This window comes from Argiope bruennichi, chromosome 8, assembly GCF_947563725.1.
Source record: "Argiope bruennichi chromosome 8, qqArgBrue1.1, whole genome shotgun sequence".
Taxonomy (NCBI): Eukaryota; Metazoa; Arthropoda; class Arachnida; order Araneae; family Araneidae; genus Argiope; species Argiope bruennichi.
The window spans coordinates 24,593,199-24,616,385 of NC_079158.1; the positions used below are offsets into that span (position 1 = coordinate 24,593,199).

General features: G+C 30.7%; 1 protein-coding gene across 6 annotated transcripts in view; it reads right to left on the reverse strand.

Annotated features, from left to right (window-relative positions):
- The window catches only part of LOC129981555 (PH and SEC7 domain-containing protein-like), a 136,924-nt gene that overhangs the window by 86,161 nt on the left and 27,576 nt on the right, over positions 1-23,187 (reverse strand). For 5 of the 6 annotated variants that reach the window (XM_056092436.1, XM_056092434.1, XM_056092435.1 and 2 more), the window contains exon 1: positions 12,419-13,039. The exons of the other annotated variant lie outside the window; for it this stretch is intronic. The gene's annotated coding sequence lies outside the window, so the exon portion shown is untranslated. Of the gene's footprint in view, positions 1-12,418; positions 13,040-23,187 lie in introns of those variants that run through there. 6 annotated transcript variants of the gene reach the window in all.

A 23,187-nucleotide genomic window follows, 5' to 3' on the forward strand; every position in this document is an offset into this window, starting at 1 on the left:
AATTTTATTGCAGCATGCGATTTCCCATGGCAGCAGTAACAAAAACAAAATATCAAAACTAAATGAAGTTATTCTAATGCCGGGTTTACACTCGGCCAGCTATAAGACGGTCAGCAGACAGCGCATGCGTAGAAAGGAATTGATTTGTGTTTACCTCAATTTCATAAGATAGATTCAGGCATTCCATTCTTGACTATAAATAGCCATTTTGGCGCCCCGGAAATTTATCGCATCATATTAAAATGATAGATATTTACACAAAGAAACATGGTAAAATAAAAATAAAGTTAACATACCTAAATTTGGAAAACTACAGAAAAAAAAAGGGCAAATAAAATGGGGGGAAACACACACACGCCTCGCATCAGATAGAAGAAAGAGCAAAAAAACATCGGAATTAATCTCTAAGTGAACAATTTTTCACGTCAAAAATGCCGCCAAATTCTACAAACACAAGCGCTATATTATATATATATATATATATATATATATATATATATATATATATATATATATATATATATATATATATATATATATAAATACAGCGGCATCTTATCCCATCGGGACAATTATTTGCATGGACCAAACAACATTTTTCAGCGTTCCTACAAATGCCCTGACTAATGGTCGTCTTATAACAGGCCGAGTGTAACCCCGGCATACTATTTATTAACTTTTTTTTAATAAAAACTGCATTGGCAACAGCTACGATAAAAGTTTAAATATCCGAACAAATAAAATGATTTCAATAAATATAGTAATAGTTCGTACTTACGCAAGAGATGGTACAAGAGAAAATCGTATAAATAGGAGTTGGATTTTACATATCAATGCACTTAGATTTTAATTAGCGATAAGGGGGCCTAAGAAACGGCAATTTGAAAGAAAAGTCTAGAATAAAAGAAAATGTATTTTTACATACATACAGATACAAAACAGTAAATATTAAAATGAAAGTCTTCCACAAAACGGAATCATTTCCATGTTGGTGGCTTCATAAAATCTAACTATTCCTCTTTCGCGCTCCTTTGTCTTTTGTCTTGCCATCCCAGTGGTCACCCTTGTCAACGGCCACTTTCGTCTGAAATGGCATTGTTGGCAGGGAGACAGTATGTTTTTATTTACGGTCAATCGAACTCATCATTGCGATGACTCGTTTGAGTTCAATAAAATCCTATTATTATTACCTATAAATAATTACTGGCTTAATTATATTGTTAATTCTTAGTTAAATTTAATTCATTAGTGATAATGTTTAGATATTATGCATTTTCAGATATTTATATCGCTGAAAATGTTATAGATATTAGAAAAAGTAACATACTGTTTTCTCCATTTTGTTGAATATATTTATATTCAAATCTTATAACTTCAAACGAGCAATTTTTGTATATATATAAATTTATTTATTTCGTGTATCTCGGAAACGACTCTAACGATTTGGCTCAAATTTTATAAATTTTATATTTAGATAAGGTTTAAGTTTTAAGTGTTTATTTATTTATTTTTTCGTAATTAACTATTAAAGCCTTTTTCTATCTGCTCTCATGGTGACGATGTCATATAGCGCCATCTCGTGCATTTTTGTGGTACTTGCATTGTTGCCATAGAATAACTAATGGTATCTCAAAATTTTGTGAAATGGCGCGATTAACATTATCCGAATACGAATACGTTCGGCTCACATCCAATAGAAACAATGCAACTGTATTAACCAATTCGAATAACGTGTTAAACAAAGTGCATTCATGATTTTTTTATTATTATTATTATTCACAGACCACTTCATATGTAGGTAAAATTGAAAAATATTCATATGTAATCAGTATGTGATTCGTATATAAATATTTCCTAAAAAAAAAAAAAAAAAAAAAAAAAAAAGATATTCCAACCTCCCCAAAAAAAGCCTGGTACTTGTCGGTTTCCCTGGTACTTGTAACATAAATCTGCAATTTTCATGACAATATACTTTCATGATTAACATATCGATTTAATGATAATTCTAAGCTATTTGCAAATATTTGTTATAAAGAATCCACGTTAGTCAAAAGAATGTTCCTAATTTGAATCCGATTAAAATAATTATTAGCATTTGAATCCGATGTTTACAAAATATCGATCAAAGTTCAGCATTTTAAGAAAATGAATGACTAGTCATTACATTTCTTCGAAAAAATCAACAGAACGTGAACTTCTCATTTACTCAGTTTGTTTCTAATGGCCTTTACTTCATTAGAAATACTTCAGAAAAGCGAAAGTTGAAAAAAGACTGAAAAATCAAGTGGGTAGTTTCATTGATTGGAATCAACGATCCAGGAAAGAGTTGGGTATTTACTGAAGCATGAAAGAATCTACTTGGTTAACCATTAGCGAAATGCACCTAGCGAGTCAGAAAGTAAAAGTACTTTTACGTTGGAATAAAATGTCCTTAACAATATTAAATACAACTCACAATGAAAAAAAATTCGTCCAAAACTTTTCCCTTTTACTTCACATTAAAAAAATATTATGAATTGAAAATTTCTTTAGCTACCGTATATACGAGGGGAAAAAAGAATCATTCATTTCTGGGCTCTAAATGAAATAAGCAAATTTTACAGTGATTTTGAACAAAATATATCGTAAATGCTTTGATACCACCAAAACTATAATGCTTTGATAAACAATTGCTCACATGAAAAATACTATATAATTAAAAATATTGGAGAAATATCAAAAAGGAAAGTTAAAGTGAGTGAAGAAAAATTTTATATTATATTAGAGAGCGCATAAGAATAAATTCGTAAAGCTGCAACTAGAAATTTTTCTCATACTGGCTTATTTTAAGGACTAATTTTGAAAACCTTTGACAGAAATGTATACCATTACACGAACTAGTAAAATAACGGATGAGTTAAACAAAGAAATGTTACAATATCTAGCCATTTGAAAGATATAGGGAGAGTTAACAGAATATTTTCAACATTTCATTTATTTGTTTTTTTTTTAAGTATAAAGGAAAATAAGACCATAGAACTAAGTAATTGGAAAGTTGGATGTTTATTCGATTTTATACATTTTACTGGAGTTACCGTTTTATGTACAACAGGGTATGACAGAAAAACTGGTGCATTTGAAAACGCTAATAAAGATAAAAATTATTTTTAAAAAAATGAAATTAAATATTTGCAATTTTTAAGGAAATTTTCAGTGTGCCAATCAATCGAAAATACGTAATAAAACAAAACAAAAATAGCAAATGACACTGAATTTGCGATTTGAAATTTGTGAAGGAAGCTTGCTACACTTGTTGTTTGCTGTATGTGCTCTGTCATCCTCGCGACATAGTTAATTTCTCTCACTTTGCATCTAGAAAGAGAGAGAGCTGGATCGTTTACATACGAAATTAAAATAAATAAGCACTACTCTCGCTTTTATTTAACTCATAAAGCTTGTTAACCCTTTGCATTCGGAAAGGTAATTCGATGCATAGTTATTCTCCCTAATACTAACCTTGTTTAGTGATCTGAAAAATAAAAATATGTATTTGTTTGAAGTTGAATTTCCAAGAAAAAGTAGCCTACATCTTCTTACAATATCTGTAGGTATTTGTAACAATAAAAACTTTTAAAAATAAATAAATAAAAGGTCAAAATGATGTACCGTCTTGAATGGTGAGCGAAAGTCACCATCCTAGTACAAAGGGTTAATTCAAATGTTCTAAAATCACCTATTTCTTCACCGCATTCCAAATAATTGTTTTTTTTTAAAAAAGGCTCAAAGCCACATCATACAAATGGTGAATATTTTTATTTGTAAACAAGAATTTAAAATAGTTTTGGGACCATAATAAAAATGACACATAACAATATATTAATGCATCTCGATACGCGAAATAAGAATAATCCAAAACTTTTCTAGATAATCTATTCAAAATAATTCTGAATAAGATTGACAATTATTGATCTTTAACTCTTTTTCGGGCCGCGGTGGCCTGGTGGTAAGGTCTCAGGTTCGAGACCCGATTCCACCGAAGAACCGTCGTGTAAGGGGGCCTGTTGCACGTTAAATCCGTCCTGACCAAACGTCCTCCCACTGGTGTGGTGTGGTGTGGAGAGGGGAGTACCAGCTCAGGTGTCGTCCTCGTCATCTGACCGCGGTTCAAAATGACGAGGTCCGTCCCAAAATAGCCCTAGTGTTGCTTCAAACGGGACGTTAATATAACTAACTAAACTAACTAAACTTAACTCTTTTTCAGCATTATTACCTACACAGAAATAAAAGGATAGAGCATGGAAGCATACAGAAGACTATTAAAAAGACTTCAGATTTTTAAAAGTATTTGAAAAAAAAAACACACACACACACACATTTTATGCAGGTCGACAAATAGCAAATGTTTCGTTCTTTTTCACCAATCAAATTTGCGCGATTGCAACAGAAGGCGGATCACTTCTTTTTGAAGCAGAAGTTCAGTATCTTAATCAATTTTTATTGAATTTCCTCAATCTGACTGTATTTTAAAGGAAGATTTAAAATAATTTTACCATACAAGCACCCAAGACAATATCCAGGTACAAAAACTAAAATCAGAAAAGCGAAAGAGGATTTGAACTTACGTAATTATTTCATATTGCGGTTACAGATAATTAATTTAGAAATGGAAAGATATTTGTTGTTAATTTTAACTCTAATTTATTGTAAAGAGGAGTTTGTCTTTTGATATAAAAAATCTTTTAAAAATCAATGATTCGGAAATAAGGCTGCAATTTCCGATTTTAGAATAAAATTAATTCACTGAACCGCATATGCGTTCTAATGTAAATAAATTTCAAACGAAAAATTATCGTTAGCTTTATACAACGGAGCGATATATACAATTCATATATTTTTGCCTTCGGTTTAATTTAACAATTAATTAAATAATTCATTCGTCATATTTTGAGAAAAGTAACTGAAAAAAATTAAGAACAACTGAGCGAAATACATTGACTTTTTTAATCATTTTCTTTTATTTCCTTAAGTTTATTCGTACAGAATTACAGTCAAATACAATTAAAAACTAAATTAAATAAGAGAAACAGAAGTAAATACATTAAATTAAAATCTCGTTTCAATTTGTAGGCATTATTCTAACAATTCAAATTGATAAATATATAATTATGTTGAAAAACACTTTTTTCATCATCAGATGCATAAGGTTTCTATTTCGTTCTTTTAGTCAAAAAACGGCGAGTAACTAGGTTGTACCATGCAGTGTTCGGTAAACTGATATAAGTGATTCGCTCGAACGTAAAAGATCCGGAAGTAATACACTGAGGAGTGTCAAGTATTGAGTGTGCTAGAATAGTTGACAGCCAGCCAAATCGAATGGCATGTACCATGAAATCGTCTGCTTCTACCTTCACCGATATAAATATTTAAGATGGAAAAAAAATGATAGAACTGTGTGTATTCTGCTATGTCATAACAATTAAAAAGATGCATTTTATTCGTAATTTATGGCTTACTTTTATTATAGAATTTGAATTTTTATGATTACGTTTAAAGAGCTTGTTTTGGTTTGTTCAAATTTGAACCGATTAAATCGGATAGTGAATATTTAAGATTAAAATTCAAAAATGTTACGATTAAAATTTCGGAATAATTAGTCTCAAAGAAGGCGCAAAATTATGCACAGATAGGATCTAAATTTCCAAATAAAATGCTACAAATTTTAAAATTTCTAAAGTTTAGAAAATTAAAATTATTTTAGTGCTCCGTTAGATCGATGTGTCATTTTAATCACTACATAAGAATTATTTGAAAATGGATTTCATCAGTTTCAACAGTTAGATGACAATCACCGAAGATGAAAAACTGTACACCACAATTCCACACCACATCAACATGACAATTCTTGAGTGAGGACGACAGATTAAATATACAGCTGACTCTCATACGTGGCAATTTTTTAATGGAATGGGATCTCAAACTCAAAATTTCTAGATCTGACAAAGGAATCTGCAACCGCGGCAGCAGTAAAAAGAGCATAACTGACAAACAAAAGCGATATCTACATATTAACAAATTCTAACATTGTGAGCGTCTTTTAAAATGTTAATGGTACACAAATATTCTAAATATTGCATTATATTTAATAAGATTATATAATTGAATACAACGGCGATCGGGAAGAGAAAGGGATAAAGATATTTCAAACACTTAGGGTGAGTAATTAAATTTTATCTTTAAAGAATAAGCATTTTATCGGCACTTTCTATGCACTTTTAGAGAAAAATAAGAACCAGCACTAACATAGTATTTTCTGATTACAGAACTAAGTGTTAAGACGGGATGAAATAAATTGGGAAATAACTAAGTTGGTAACCAATTTCATAAAATATAAGCATTAAAATATTCACCATTATTTAATGAGCATCTTTCACCAATAATGAAACTAAACAATTTAAAATGTTTCCTATGTAAGTTTCGTTTGAAAAATCATATGAAAGCACTTTTAATAATATATATAAAATAATTTCATTATACTACAGTTAGTAATTTTAAGAAAAAACATTATATCTCTACTTTATTAAGATTTCAATTTCTTGATAAAAAGTATACGAACATAAAAAAACAAAGTTGGGACATAAAAGCCATGCTAATTTTTTAAAATATGTAAATAAAAATATGTTACTTTTATAAGAAATGTTTTCCTAAATCTTTCAATTTTTCTCACAAAAAGCTTTTCTCAATTCATTTGATTGCGTTTATAATGAAAAGTTTCTGGCCTGGCGTTAGCCTTATATTCAATTTCAGCAATTTCCTTTTCGAAAAGGAATTACATTTTCCATACAGACACCAAGAAAACAGTTTCTAACTTTCCTTATGCCATTGATAGCTATTTATTTAGCCATCTGTTCCTCCAAAAACAAGCGATATTTTGAATAAACAGATATTGATGATATTCTTAGGTAATGTTTTCTCAGTGGAATTCTACAAACTGATTTACATGGTCATAGACTATACGTTGTGAAAATATGAAAAATATTTCATTCCATTTTCTAACTTCTCTAAATCCTCTTTTATCAATACATGTTAATGAGAATCAATGAAAATAATTTTCAGAACTCTCCATAGTTTTGTAAATTTATTGTCTTCAAATAAAGGATAAAAAAAAAACTACTCGTCTTTTCATCTTTTCTAATATAGGAACAACACAAAATAACTTTCATTTTTTTTTTTTTTCAAGCTTACTAGTTTCTTCTACCAAAACAACATTTTTTTACTGGGGATATATTTGTTATGCATTTCAACCTTTTTAAAAGAAGATACTGACAACCACGTTTGAAAGGATATAACTTAATTAGATATTTCTTTTGTGGAAAGCAAAGAATTGAATAATTCGTCCCTTCTTAGACCTACTTTAGACCACTTTATCAATGGCAGAATATGATGCATTATTCGAAAAATTAAACTCGAATTAGCTATTTAAAGAAGAAATAATTTTAGCATATAAATTATCTTTCAAAGCTTTAAAAAAATACAATCATTGCTTTATTAGCTTATGTAAATTAGAATCGTAAAATGGTAAAAGTGAATTATGACTCTAATACATTGTAAGAAATGGTTTAATGTCTTCTGCAACGCATGTGAAATCAACGGAAAATGACTTAACAAATTTTTCACTTACTCTCAAATATAACTATTATCACCGTTTCTACCCCCATCGAAATTAAGGACTTTAACCGCTTAACTGTTTTGCCCGAGTACCATACGAGTGTCAATTTATCGAATTTTGATAGTTGTAAGCAAAACATAAACCATTCATAACAATTATAATTCAGTATTAAAATTACTTCGAATGCATAGATAAGTATTCAATGGATTTCCATTTGAATCAAAGAAAATATTCCCAAAATATAAGGTGTCATCTTATTAGATAGCAAAGAAAATAAAACAATTAAGAGGTTAAACAAGCCGAGAAAGCCACAAGCACTCCTATTTTTATTTTCAGAATCCCGCATGTAAGCGTTTTATATTTTGCAGTATAGCAAAGGAAACCAAATATGCATTTTGTAGGCTTTTTTGGCCGGCCAATTGAAATCAAAATCTGACACATAACTAGAATTTAAGTAAACAGATCACCTACAAAATTTCATATTTCAGTTATTGCGTTTATATACCTGCATATGTGTAGACATGACATATTTTCTTTAAAAGTTCTCATCGAAAGATGCATTAGACGCGAAAACTATGTACTAAAAACAGACAAAAAATTTACTTCAAATGGATTTCATTCAAAATTTTATGGAATCTGCAAATTTGGTGATATAAAACTATAATAAATTTCATCTTCACAATAAACTCAGTGTTTCTGAATTAAAATTTTCACAGAGAGATACGGATTTTTCCAAAAATTTGTTTTTCGGAGATCAGAATAAAGTTAAAATTTCAAGCTCGATTTTTTCGATGAGAACAATTCTTTCTCTTTGAACTCTGCATATATCAGAAAGCAAAAAAGGAATTTTTTCGGATTAGTTTATTTTTCATATCTTGTGTCAGAGTAACGAATGACCTGCAGTTAACTTAGAAGCAATATGATCATTTTTCTTTTCCTTTTTATATTTAGAAGCCTTGAAATATTCAGTATCTACTCTTTTGAAAATCTATAGTAAATTAAATACTGATTTCCCCGATATGAATAAAAAATCCGAAATATTTTTTTTCTGCAAAAGTTTTTCGCAGTATAAAAAATTTCACTAAATTCATGATTTATTACATGATGTATAAATATAACTAACAAATTATCTACAAAAAATAAATAATGAGTGCAGAAAAGCACAAAACGATGAACTAAAATCATTTTTAAAACCAACAAATGCAGTTTTACATGAATAAAACAATAAAATTATCCATAAAGAGAAGAAAAAAAGTCAAGTAATTGAAAGAAATCTATTTTATCCATACCCATTAGTTTAAATACTACCAGTATTTAATTATCTCCTAAACTGAAATAGAACCTTTTTCACAGGCTTCCGGTTTAGGTTAGTTATATTAACAACTCGTTTTAAAGCAGCATTACAGCTATTTTGGGACGGACTTCGTAATTTTGAACCACGTTCAGATGACGAGAACGACACCTGAGCCAGCACCCCCTTCTCCATACTTCACGGATGATATTTGGCCCTGATGGATTTAACATGCAGTGCACTCACTTACACCAGACCCACTTTTTTCGGTGGAATCAGACTTCGAACCTGGAGCCTCCAGTCCTGAAAACGATACTTTACCATCACGCCATCGCGGCCTCACTAACTACCGGATTTATTGAGACAAAGTGAGAGATATGAAAAAAATCAGACACCACAAAGAAAAAACAGTTATATAAACAGGCGGATCTACGGGATGAAATTGCTTTTCTCTCATCAAAAAGAAAAATAAACACTTGCACAAAAAAATGCACTTTTAAGGTCCTTATTTAATGACCATTAAAAATATGTAGTTTTTTAAAGGTTTTTTTAAATGACGCTACGCACCTAGGCATTACTTTTTAAGGAATGTCAATTTGAAACAACTCATGCCATTACTAATGTCATTTTTTAAAGACAAATATAATGAGGAGTGAAAAAAATAATATAATGTGGCCTTTCTCCAGGTGTTATCAAAACTTGCTCAGCAACTAGTAATAACTGTGATAAAAAAATGCAATCACCATTGTTTACTCACAATAAGCCACAGATTGCATTAATTAAATTAGTTCGTGTTTAAAAATATAAACAAAAAAAAACAAAAAAAATCATTAAGTTAGTTATAAAATTAAAAAAAATTAATGCAACTGCAAATTTAATCATTTATTTTTTCAACTAAACACCTTGAAACTTGCTCATTAATAATCAGGAATTTAACAAAAAACGCCAGTAAAAATTTTGTAATCCCATTATTACACCACAAGAACCACAATAAGCGGAACCTTGCCATGCATTAGTTCTGCGGCAATTCTTTATCACAAAGCCGCAAAATACATATCAGAAGCAAAAAGATAACAAAAGAATCCTTTTATCTATTAATCCTGTAAATTCATTTTTCCCGTGATGTCGCTTAATAAATACTAATCGGAATACATGCATGGGTTCGTAGCAAAGAGAAAATGGATGTTTCGCTAAAGAGAAACAGATAGCGCGTCAAGTTAGACAAAACGTGTTAATCTCTGAAGCAGCAGAAACAAGCAGACCTCGATAATCGGATATTAGAGGGTTCTCAAAAGAGATAAAACAACACCTGTCTTGAACCTTCATCTTAAGCGCGGTACAAAGGCGTCACTAATAGATTTTTGTTTGTTTGTTTATCTTATGTATAATATGGTAAATATGAAGTACCATTAAATTGTTAGGAATTCACATCCCTGCAAATCAATGTCTATATTTTAATTAATGGAATAACTGACTTGTTTTACCACACATCCCAGATAGATAGAGTGTCAGATAGTTTATTTTTAATTAAGAAAGCCAAAAATTGGAAACACCATGAGCAATCAGATGTCATCTTCAATTCTCGTGATCTAAAAAGATAGTGGAAACATTTTTCTATTTTTGAGCCAGAAAGTCCATTAAAAAAAAAATGTCATTTTCAGATTTTAGCTTCACACAATTTGAAGACTAATTATGATTGGCTAAACGTCCTTTTTTAAACATAACACGAGAACTGGATTAAAATGGAAGTCGGAATTATGAAGTATGATCTGATGGACCTGACCCGACACTCCCCCTCCAAACAACTAAAAGGAACTTGAAGAAAAACGCCTGACTCCCAACGTCAAATTTAAACATTCACATACAAAGCATAATTCTTGGGAAACCGAATCAGGTTTTAACGCTAGGACACCAAGGAGCAGATCAGTTTTAAAAACGAGATGAATATTTCAGATGTGCATTCATAAATGATAGAAAATAACACCTTAAGTGCAGAAAATTATAAATTTAAAATTAAATGATTTACTAATTTCTATGTTTTTTTCTATATTCCTTATTTATTAAAATCAAAAATAACGTTATAATTTCTCTTCAAACAATACATGCATTTTTCTCGGTACAAAATGAGGGAAGAGACAGTTAAAAAGCAAATGTCAAACTAAAAAAACAGATATGGTTTGAAGCATTCTTTATAATCACATGATAAGTTATTGTGGAATGTTTACACTATCGGAATTTTACAAATACTTATAAAGAGAATATTATCAACATTATCAAAAAGTGAAAAATGTTATTATACATACGAAAATGATATAATTTAGTATAAACATTAAATCAAAAATAATTAAATCAATACGTGTTATAAATTTAAGGATTTGCAAAATTTCATCGATAAATTTCAATAGTGTAATGTTTTAACCACATTTTTTATGAATCAATAAACATTCGATAATAAATTTTTCAACAAGAAACACCACGAAATCAGCTTTTCAATATTACTTTTTGCAGCATCAAACCATTTCTCATTAGGATAAAATTAAATATTAACTAACAATTATAGACAAACATTTGGCGTATAAACACAACGCCTACCTCTTGTGAATTATTACATAAAATTTCTTTCGCCACAGTAAAATAAATTGAAGAAAATAATGCAGATACATTAATTAAACAAAATGTCAAGTTTAGTTTCTATAATTTGTCGGCAGTTAATACTTTTATTTGCTTGCGTTTTACAAATGTACCCATATTATTAGCATATCGCAGCAGGAGGGGGGGGGGGAAGAGGGTACTGCTTTTCAAACAAAAACTAACTGCTCAGTGAATCACGTATTAAGAGATTAATATATCTTAATATAACCTTGAGTTACCATTTTACACATTTTTTATAAATACTTCAAAATGCTTCATTTAACAAGAATGAGGAAAGAGGCCTATGGCGTAACTTTTACTTAAATCATGAAACAGAAATTTGAGCACATTAATTCCTCTATTATAGATTGCTAGTTTAAAATCATATTTTGTCATTATAATATAACATTTAACCCCTTAAACTCGGAAAAGTAAATCGATGCATAATTATTCACTTAATACAATTCATCTAATCACCATATAAGCAGTTAATCCTTTTAGACTAATAAAATTTAACAAATTGAATTTCATAAAACTTTTTTTTCAATAGGATGACGAGCTTATGACAATCATGGATGCTTTACTAATTACACATTTCTGATGAATTGTACATATAATGTAGTATGAGCAATCTAAAAATTAATTTTCAATTAAAGTAATGTGATTTCTGGGAAAATCCCAAGTCGGAATAACTTTTCGTACACGTTTAAAATTTCAAAATCCATCATTTATAGTTTCGAAACAGAAACGTGATTTTTAAATAGAGTAATCCATTCTCACTTGTCATTAATAAAAGCACTTGTCAAAAACACAATAAACTTTTTAAATAAGCAAAAACAAATCGAGCTTACCTTTGAAACGTATCAGAAAATAAATATCTCCATCGTCTTTTAACGTCAACAAGAAACATTAGAGATAAAAGCACGACGAAAAGTCAGAACAGTTATTCAATCCTTTAAAGATGTCTGGATGAGTTACAGGAAGGAGATATGGAACAAAATGACCATCCACTTATTCGAAACAGGGTCCGCATTAAATCCAATCGCACACAATTGAAACGTCCCACAATATTTACATTGTCCTTACCTTCAAACAGAAAACACGAAATGAAGTGTTCTAATTCAAGTTTTCAGTTTTTCAGACGCGAACCGGTACCGCTATTGCCATCGCGTTAGGTGGAAAAAACGAATAAAGAAAAAAATGAGACTTGTTTGTATTCAAAATATCCACCAAGGTGGTCCCAGAACAGGGCAATGCCCGCCTTCGCCCGCATAGGAACATCCATGCAGAGAAGTCCAACACTCAGGCGACTTTCTTTTTTTTTTTACCCCCTTCAACCTGGCGACAAAATTCTTCTGCTCGCCAACATCGTGGAAAAAGTTAGTGTGATGACAAAAATCAACACAAATTGGTTTTGTTTACCTAACAAAGTAACACAAGCGAAGAGGGGGAAAGGTCAAAAGTGTTGTCGGACAGAGTGGAGAGAAACATAATGACGGGGAAGAAGGGGTTTCATTGCAATCCGGCTCAGTCCTTCTCAAGGGTTGCTGCAAAATAAAACACACGAAAATTCGCCAAGGTGGCTGCGTCACAATCGTTGGGGAGAGAGGAAAGGTCACTTTTTTCATATAAGATAAAGAGATCAAAAATATTGAAGTGTTTATTTTCGGACTTCTTTAAATACCTACGGCTCCTGGAGCCCTTTAAATGACGAATAAGTTGGAGAAGGTTATGGACAGTCCTCTTTATCGGGGGAGGAGTATTCGCCAGAGGGTGGGAAGTGAGTAAAAATCAAATATTGACGCAAGAGATGAGATTCTCGAGTGTAGGAGAATTTCCAAACTTTGCTCGGGTCAAATAGCATTACTGGTGAACATTAAATAAGGCGGTAGCTCAAAAAAAAAAAAGAGAAGAAAATGCGGTTAAAATGGCAATTAATACAAAAACACTCAAGTTTTAATTTTAGATATCACGCGATTTAAAAAATTTCCTACGAATCGTTTTCCACATTTTAACAAAAAGAAGTACTTAAGCTTTTTACAAGATTATATTTTCTCAACTATAATGATTTGAAATGTATTAATTAAATCCCATTAAGCGTGAAAAAAATCAACATCGAACTTTGGCAAAGTAAAAAGACCAAATAATCAGAAATAAAAAAAAAAATCTTAATGGTCTGAGGTTAAAGCAAATCTTAATGGTCTCAGATTCGCAACATTGAATATTGCTCCAATGAATGTGATAGCAGGCATTATAATTTACGACAAGAGCTTAAAGAAGGCAGGGAGAACGCTCGGGTAACATCCCAGAACATTTTCGCAAAAACATTAAAATAGAAGATGAAATCTGCACGAAAATTCTTCCGCCTTCTTATTTATATCTTCTTTTCAATACGTTTTAATACTTTTTGAATGATAAGAAATATTCCCAATGCATTTTCCCCAAAAGGGATTTTTTAAAAACGAAACGCGTGCAGCATAGAGCTTTACATCGGTCACAACAAATCCTGTCGATACTACCTCGTTCAGTGGTGATGGGGTGGTCGGCTGAACACAAGAACAGTACACAAGAAGCATACAGCTATACTCAACTAGGACAGTTATTTTTATTAGTCAGGATTGTCCTTCTGGATTAAATGGATTAAAAATATCAATCACGAAATTATATATCTCAATCCCAATCAAAACTGAGTAGATCTCTAAACTGCTGACGAACACAGCAAAGAATTCAAACTTAACTATCTTAAATGAGCTGATAAAATGTACATCTTAACTGCACCTAGCTCCGAAGCGAGAAAGGATATAAATGGGACTCATTCACCAGCTTACCTGGAATGGTCAGTCAGCAGATTTTTTTGGTATTTTCTTAGAGAGTTCACTCTAGATATAGTAAACAGCTCGCAAAGAAGGATGAAAGCGAATCGCGAATAATTTAATATTCAATATCAATATTGCGGGGAGGGGGGTGAAAGTGGTCTCCCGGAACTTTCTTATATACTACTTACTAGTCCTCTCCCCTGCATAAAAATTGTGGACCCTGAGTTAGGTTCTGGATACTAGGAGTACTCATCTTAATTTTCCGAGCCCTACAACTTGAAATCAAAACTTGACACAGAACTGCAATTTAAATATAATATAAATTTTAATTGATCTAAGTTGCTGTGTTTTTCCTTTATCGTGATTACATGCATGCGAATGTACAATCCGATAGACCAGTGTTTCCCAAACTTTTGGCATACGTGTACCCCTTCTATAATTTTTGTAACACTGAATACCCTCGTCAGATTAAAAAAAAATGAATGTATTTTAATAGCAATCAAAAATATATTAATTCTTTCTTTTTTTGTGACATACACAAAATAATGAGAAAAGAGAAATAAAATTATTCATAATAAAATATAAATAAAGGTTATATTGTAAGTAACATTTATTTGGATCAATGAGAAGGATGAAATTGTTTGTGCTGAGATGACAGATCGTCATCATTTGGTTCCCTGCTTGTTAATTTTAATCTCAGATGCGGTTCCACGTCCAATAGTCTGTTCCTTTCTTTCGCCTTAATTTCAACAAATGCTGAAAAAGCCACTTCACATAAATATGAAGTCGGAAAAGGAAAGATGTATTTCAGAACTTTTTCTGTTAAGACCGGATACACATGCTGCATTTGTAACCAGAATGATGTTAAGGTACTCTCCCAATGTTTAATTTTCAAAAATCCGTCTGAAGCCAATTCCAATAATTGCTCTTCTATTGCATGCGTCAAATCTTCTGGCATGGATGTTTTTTGTCAATGTTAAACGGATCTCTTATCCATTCAATATTTTTGTTTAAATCAGGGAAATAGTTTTTCAAGCCCACTTGCAAACTCTCCAAATGCTGTGTTATGCATTTCAGAGTATCAGCATCGATTTTAGTAGTCGAACTTGTTATTAACTCATGAAGAGAGGGAAACGAGTCTACTTCTCCACTACCAACTCTCTTTTGCCATAAATTTAGTTTTGCGATGGCAGCGTTCACTTTATCTTGAACATGAAACAATGAAATTTCTTTTCCTTGTAACGATAAGTTGGTGCAATTTAAAACAGAGAATATATCTGCTAAATATGCTAGTTGACAAAGCCATTTCCAATCATGTAAACAATTTCTCAACTCAAATCTATCATTAAGAAAACACTGAATTTCATGTCTAAGTTCAAACAATCTATTCAGAACTTCCGGGGGTTGACTTTCGCCTCAGTTGTACCCTCATCAAACTCTTATTGTACCCCTGGGGGTACGCATACCACACTTTGAGAAACACTGCGATAGACGGTTGATCCGCTGTCAGTTTTAATTTAAAATTTAATTTGGATCTGCACTTTAGATGCTAAAACAGTAAAGCAAATTGTATATGTTTAAATTTTGTAGCAATCGTCTTCACTTGTACTCGAACAGACAGTTAGACAAAATTCTTGCGCACAGATTTTGTTTAGAAATCGACAGAAATCTACCAATGTGTGTTGAAATTGAATAATACAAATATGTGTTGAAATTGCAAGTCAAATATTATTTTTCTGGCTTAAAGCACTTATGAATTATAGAACTCAAACAGAGAGACAGGTATAATCCTAGTAAGGCATTTATCGCACTTCGGATAGTCTGAAACATGGAAATTCATTAAAATCACGAGTTCGATTTCATATATATATATATATATATATATATATATATATATATATATATTAATACTTCGTATGCAAATGAGCAAAATTATTTAATAATTTTCAGAATGAATTTGCATCCTTGTCCACAATACTTGGTAAATAACTAACCGTCTATTATCACAAGTCATTGAATAATACATTCGTAACTGTGTTCCTTTATCACTAGCCGTACATATCCGAAAGATATTATTATACAACAGGTGTTAATTGGCAATTATTATGTACGGATTATCACACTTAGGGTAAAATGATAAATGTGCCATTATATTTAATCCCTTTATCTATTATTATTAATAATAATAATAACTAGGAGAATCTCGGCATCCTCGATTGACTTAGCTCTTTTTTACTGATAAAACCCCCGCCCCCGCAGAATAACGAACCGTTGGCTGCATCACTCGTTCTGTTATTGGAAATTTCTTACGGGAGATCAGAAGAGACAAATGGTGACCAGAGGAGGGTGAACATCCCATCTGTTGCAGAAACGTGTCGGGGCGCACTGGCCGGGTGCCAATCCTTCACAGGTGTGATTAGAGCACCTATGACATCCCCGCTGAGAATTATTCACAAACAGAAAGAGAAGCAGCTTCCTTTTCTGGAGCTCTTAATAAGGTCAGCTAATACGGATGTGAAGTTCAAAAACGAATGAGGTTAATGAGATCTTCGTGCAGCGTCTGCTTTTCAATCATTCACTTGACTTGTTTCGAATTTTTAATACAAAAGAGACCAACGATAAAATTAATAATAATTTTAAACAAAATGCAAATTTTAAATTAATCAGTCTAATAATTTTATTGTTTATGGGCTAATAAATTAGAGGGCGAACGAGATGGTCGAAAAAGGCGATAACATTTACATAAAATACATTATTATAAAATAAAATATTCGTTTATAACATACTGTGTTTGTTTGGAACGATTACGGTATAAGTAATGTAAATTTTCCCTTGGAATCAATACGTATTAGAAAACCTAGGAGCCTATTTTTAAATAGATATTCTATGTTCATTTGGAAGGTAATTTTCTTACTTTTTTACTTAAATAATATTCCTTACTTATTTTTTTTACAGTTATTACAAGAATAGGTGCTCAAGGCATTTATACTATAAACTAGAATACTGATTTTTAAAAAAATCCCCACAGTCTGAAATCTGAATCTAACATATTACGGAAATTTGAAGGTATACTAAAGGAAATTCTCTTTGGTGAAATCTGCTAAATCACTGACTTGAGCCTTTTTTTTTTTTTTTTCTTATCTATTTATCTAAAACGTTTATTCAATACGTTTTCTAGATTTTGAAAAAAATTGCAATTTCATAATTGGAATGGAAATCAACTGCCTTTTTAATTCGTATATTAAAAATACAATTCCAAAATTAAAATTCGCATAATGCGGGAGAGTTGCATAGAAAAAAAAATTATAATATTTTTCAACTTATATATATAATTAAGTTAATTTTAAAAGCTATAACTATTTAATGAATTTTATTTTATTAAAAATGTCCTTCTCCCAGATAAAAATGTGAATAAATTATTTCCTTAAAGATAATTTTAAAAAAATATTAATGGAGAAATTAAACATATCTCGGCAAACTAAAGTTAATAATCACAGTAGCATTTTGTTCTTTCTGAGAATAAATGTATCTGTAAATTGTAAAAAAAATCAATTTTACATTTATGTAGACCTTTATCTTGCATAATAGAATTTACCTTTCATTTTGTAAGAAACAATATTTTGATACAAAGAATAAAATATGATAATAAAAAAAGGACGAGGCGTAATAAATTTCGGGCAAAATTTCCAAATACATCGTATTTTCCTTTACATCTTTTTTTTTAAACGCAAAATCGAAATTAATTTAAAAAAAGCGTTGAACATTTAAAACGAAATCCTACGTAAAATAATAAACGTATCAAACGTAATGAGATTTTCAATAAATAATTAGAGTAAAGAACCAAAAATCGCTCTGACAGAAAAATAAAACTTCCAGTAGCTTTTGTCAACTAGAATTGATTTCATATTTCTTTAAGTAAAGATTTTCTGACATAAATACTATGAAGTAACAAAGCTAATATATAAATGAAAAATCATGCGGTTATTACAATAAATTGCAGTAGTGCCATTCTCTTTTTACAAGGCGTTACTGTACGCTTGGCAGTACGCAGATTGCTAAGAACGATCTAATCACTAAATGGAATGCTAAAAATGATCGAATCATCATGTAGAATGAATGCTAAGAACGATTTAATTGTAAAACAGAATGCTAAGTAAGGCCAAATCGTCTATGAATTATTTCACACGAGTTTTTCACGTGTGGCAATGTTAAATACAGACACACACTTCAGAAAACAACTTTCAAGACTTATAAAATTTTTCGTTTAAATATAATAAATTATTAAATATGACTTAGTTTATTGGTGTATAAAAGTGAATTTTAAATTTTATGCCGTCACACTCACATCCATTTAACAATATAAAATGATATATCTAGTAGATTTTTATCATATTGTCTATTAAATTCGTCAATGATAATATCTCAACTCTTGAATTATGAGATCGACATATTTAATTTCGTATTTAATTATTTGCTTAGAAAGCGCTAGTTATGGAGACACAATCTCCTTAATAAAGACACATCCACTTGGATGGAATATCCTTTAAAAAAGATATAAAAAAAATGACTTACCAAAAGTCTTACGCAATAGCAGCAATAAATTTGTTAAAAATTTCACTTACCTAAAAGAAAAAAATCAGTTCATTAGGAATTTAAAAAAAAAAAGAAAGAAATGCAGATATAAATTCAAACATAAACACATGTTAAATAACATAATAAAATACATAAATAAATTCAAACACACTGACAATTCACCAATAAATATTTTTTAATACTTTTTTTACATTAAGAAATGTTTTTTTTGGAAGGGTGTTATGAAGTATAGTTGGACTCTGATGAGTTGGTGGGATAAGAATCGCATATATGACTTAAGAATTGCGTTTTATATTAAACGACCCTATTTCGTTAAAAAGTAGGACATGGATCAATCTGACTGCGTCATAACACACGATTGAAGAAATATCAATAATGAGCAATGTTCTGAATTGAACATAATCGGCCTGTATTAAAATCCCATTATTTCACAACGACTCACTCTCAGTTTCAGACTTTTCTTCCCTTCATCAAATGCACGCCTCTGTCTGGTATCGAAGGTCAGCTACGTTTTAGCATGCACAGAAAACATACAATGATCCTGGGTTGAAATCCCTTGCTAAATGCCCTCTACTTAAGTTATATTTTACAGATTCAAGTTAATCTGAGACCAGCTGCTTGTGGAGACCAGATTGTGCGCCCGCAATACTGATTTTTTAGAATATTAATATTCATTTGGAATGCACACTTAAAAAAAAAAAAACATTCACCGTGTAATTTGATAAACCATATAACGTGATTTAAATGGATAAGTCGAAACAAAGTATAATGCATGCAAATTAATAAGTACAAGTTAAAATACAAAATTAAAACGGATGAAAATCCTACTTCGGAGTGAATGTCCAAAGAAATTTTTTTTTTTTAATTTTATTTAACTGTTAAAAGCACACGATCGAATTCTTAGATAAATGTGTTTAGATTTTATAACATTAAAAAGTAATTGTTGTAGATTGTGTATTACATATAAAAATTTAATAAAAATAAAGAAAACATTATACAAAAATAGAAAATAGATATGATTAAAACATTTTTTTTTAGTTTTAAGATGATGCAAAAACCACTATTGTGCAATTATTATTTTGTAAGTTATGATCATGAATTTCACAGGTCAGTCATAGCGATAACAATCTGAAAATGGTTAAGTCTGTTTTCGCTCTAAATTAAATTGTATTTATAGTTTATTTCTTGATTTTTTTTTCTAACGTGTTTTTATCTAAAGCATTTCTAATAATAATTTTCGGTTTCATTCATGAGTGAAGCGTTTAATTAAGTGCAACTGTAAAAAATATTTATTGAAACAGTATGAAACGTTCATATAATCATTTGTTTACATTTGACTGTTGCCATTCGATAATATATAATAAGAACTATTTCTGCGCCGTAGGTTGGCGCTTTCTATTTATAGAGAGATAGATAGATGATTAACCGTTATCATCTAATTTTTATTTTAGTCTCTTGCACATATTTTTTTTTTCTTTTCTTTTTGAGTAACACCTGCTTGTGCAACCATGTTCCAGAAGATGCCCCCCCCCCTTTTTTTTTTTAATCTTTCTTTTCATCTTTTCGAATCTTCAAAGTTAGTTTTTCAGTTTTATCTAATTTCCTGACAGTGTGAGGATAAAATCTGGAATCTCAAAGTTTTGAAATGAACGAGGATGGATTTTGAACTGGAGTTGAATGCCGAAAACAGCACCACAGCTGATATTCCTTTCGGCATAATACTATGACACAACAATATGATAATACTAGACACAAGAATGCAGATTTAACGTTTGTATGAACAACTAACACTATAAATGTTCAATAGGAATCTTTAATTCCGAAACTGAGACACCACTACTAAGAACCGCCTCGACGGGGTTGTGAACGAGTACACAAAGCCCTACATTTCTGAGGACCACGCTTCACTGACCGATTTTGTAAAATATAAAAACTTTTGCTTTTTTTTTAATTCTAAACGGTACAAATTTAAATAATATCATGCAAATTCTGGGTTTCAGACTTCAAGTCTGGGCACTTGCGAATTTCCATGTTGGGCTTGCAAAAAACTAACGCCGATGACATAATTTTAGTTTTGATCGAACGTGCCTTCACATTCCTTTTTTAAAGAAGAGACTTGAAATTTATTTCGGTATGAAACATAATTTTGTTAAATATCTACAAACTGTGAATTATTTTAAAAACTCTTAATAAACTCCAACAATAATACATTTTACTTTGGGAATTTATAGTCATCCTCTTCCCGGTAAGAGTGCAAAGAATATGCGGGATACTGAAGCAAATTCAAATAATTTTAATCTTTTAAAATAAATGCTAATTAAGAACATATTTAAATTTCAAAAATTCTGGAAATAGATTTGCGAGTCTGGCGAGTCATTTTATTACAAAAGTTTAATATAATTAGAGTAATATGTTCACAACCTGATTGAAAACGATTTTCTAAAATATTGCAAAGATTTCAATACCACTTTATGATAACAATACTTAAACAATGGCAATTTATTTAACGAATTTTACATGTATGTAATAAGAGTAACGCATTATTTATTTAACAAAATAATCGTTGGCATCGAGTTTTGCTTTGTAGGATCACAATTTCGCAATACGTATTTAAAATAACATCTTTGAATTGTAACGAAATTTTGTTTCAATTACTATCTAATTTCAATGCATCTGCAGGTAAATATTTATTAAGATTGATAATAATTAAAAAAATTACTCGTTATCAAGTATTAGACAAGAACATCTATTTCCTTAAACATTTTATTTGTTGGATCCGAATTTGACAAAAGTACTGCATTATAATATTATCAGTGAATTTCCTAGTAAACATTACCAATGAAACCTATATTATAACTTTATTTTAGTAATCTGCATATCAAGTGGTATTTTATAAATTTATGAAGCAATTAATTTCGGTTTTTTTTTTTTTATTATTTATTAAACGTTTATTCTTACCACCAAAATGTTAATTTCATAAAAATAATTCAACTGTTTGTCATGTTCACTTATTTCTAGCAATTAGCAAAATGATATAAACTATTATATTAGTGTCCCAAAAGATTCTTTCTCATCGCGGTTTTAAAGAGGCTTGTCACTGGAGACGAAAACTTAGATTTTGTATGAAAATGTGCATAGAAAATGCACTTGGTATAAAGACAATAAGCCTTCAACTGTCGCAAAACCGGGACAACACGCCAAAAAAGTTCTTTTGTCCATTTGGTGGGATTAGAAAGGCTTAATTTTCTACGAGCTCCTTCCTCAAAGTGAAACAATAAATTCTACGAAATACTGTCATCAACTGGATCAAATTAAAAACTGCCACAGCAAAAAAACGGTCAGAATGAATGAACCGATGAGGCGTTGTTTTTGATAATGACAACGCGAGACGACATATTGCGTTAGTCGTAAGAGAGAGACTCTTACAGTTTCATTGGGATGTTTTACCTCATCCTGCGTGCTCTCCAGATCTCGCTCCATCTGATTATTATTTCTTTTTGTCCTTAAAAAATTCTCATCGCGATAAGTGGTTTAAATCCATCAGTAAAATAAAGGCGCACTTCGAGGATTATTTCTTATCTAAAACATGAGAATTTTGGAAAGAAGGCATAATGAGGCTTCCTCAGAGACGGAAGAAGGAGCAAAAGGAATCTTGTATAACAAAATAAATAATATCTTAAACAGTAAATATTGTGCATTCATTACATATTAGATAAAGGGGAAAAAAACTTATGGAACACCCTAATATTACTGTATGATTTTTTTTAAAAGATCCCTGCGAATCATCTCTGCAACTGGCTCTATCTTTTTTCCTGACTAGCCAAGTTTATCCTATCAAAGAATCCCAATACAGTACAGTGATTTTTATATTGGATAGTCCAAACTGCATTTGGAAACGAAAAAAACTATCAAATTCGGGCTGGGACGAGGCATCGACCGTTAAAAAGCAATACAACAAGCAAACCAAAAAACAGAGGGGGAAAAAAAAATTCTAGATGTCTTTTAATGCGAACGTCTGTCACTATCGACAAAAATATTGACCCCGCTGTCGAAGCAAAAAGAAACAGACAGATGTGTGCGGTTATAGACAGAAAGTCTCCATTTCCTTTAAAGCTTATTTAATTAGGAAAACAGAGGGCAAGGAACCAATCAATACATCAGTATCGGAAGAGTGCTCTTCTGCTGCTAACGTTTTCGTTGCAGAACTTCAC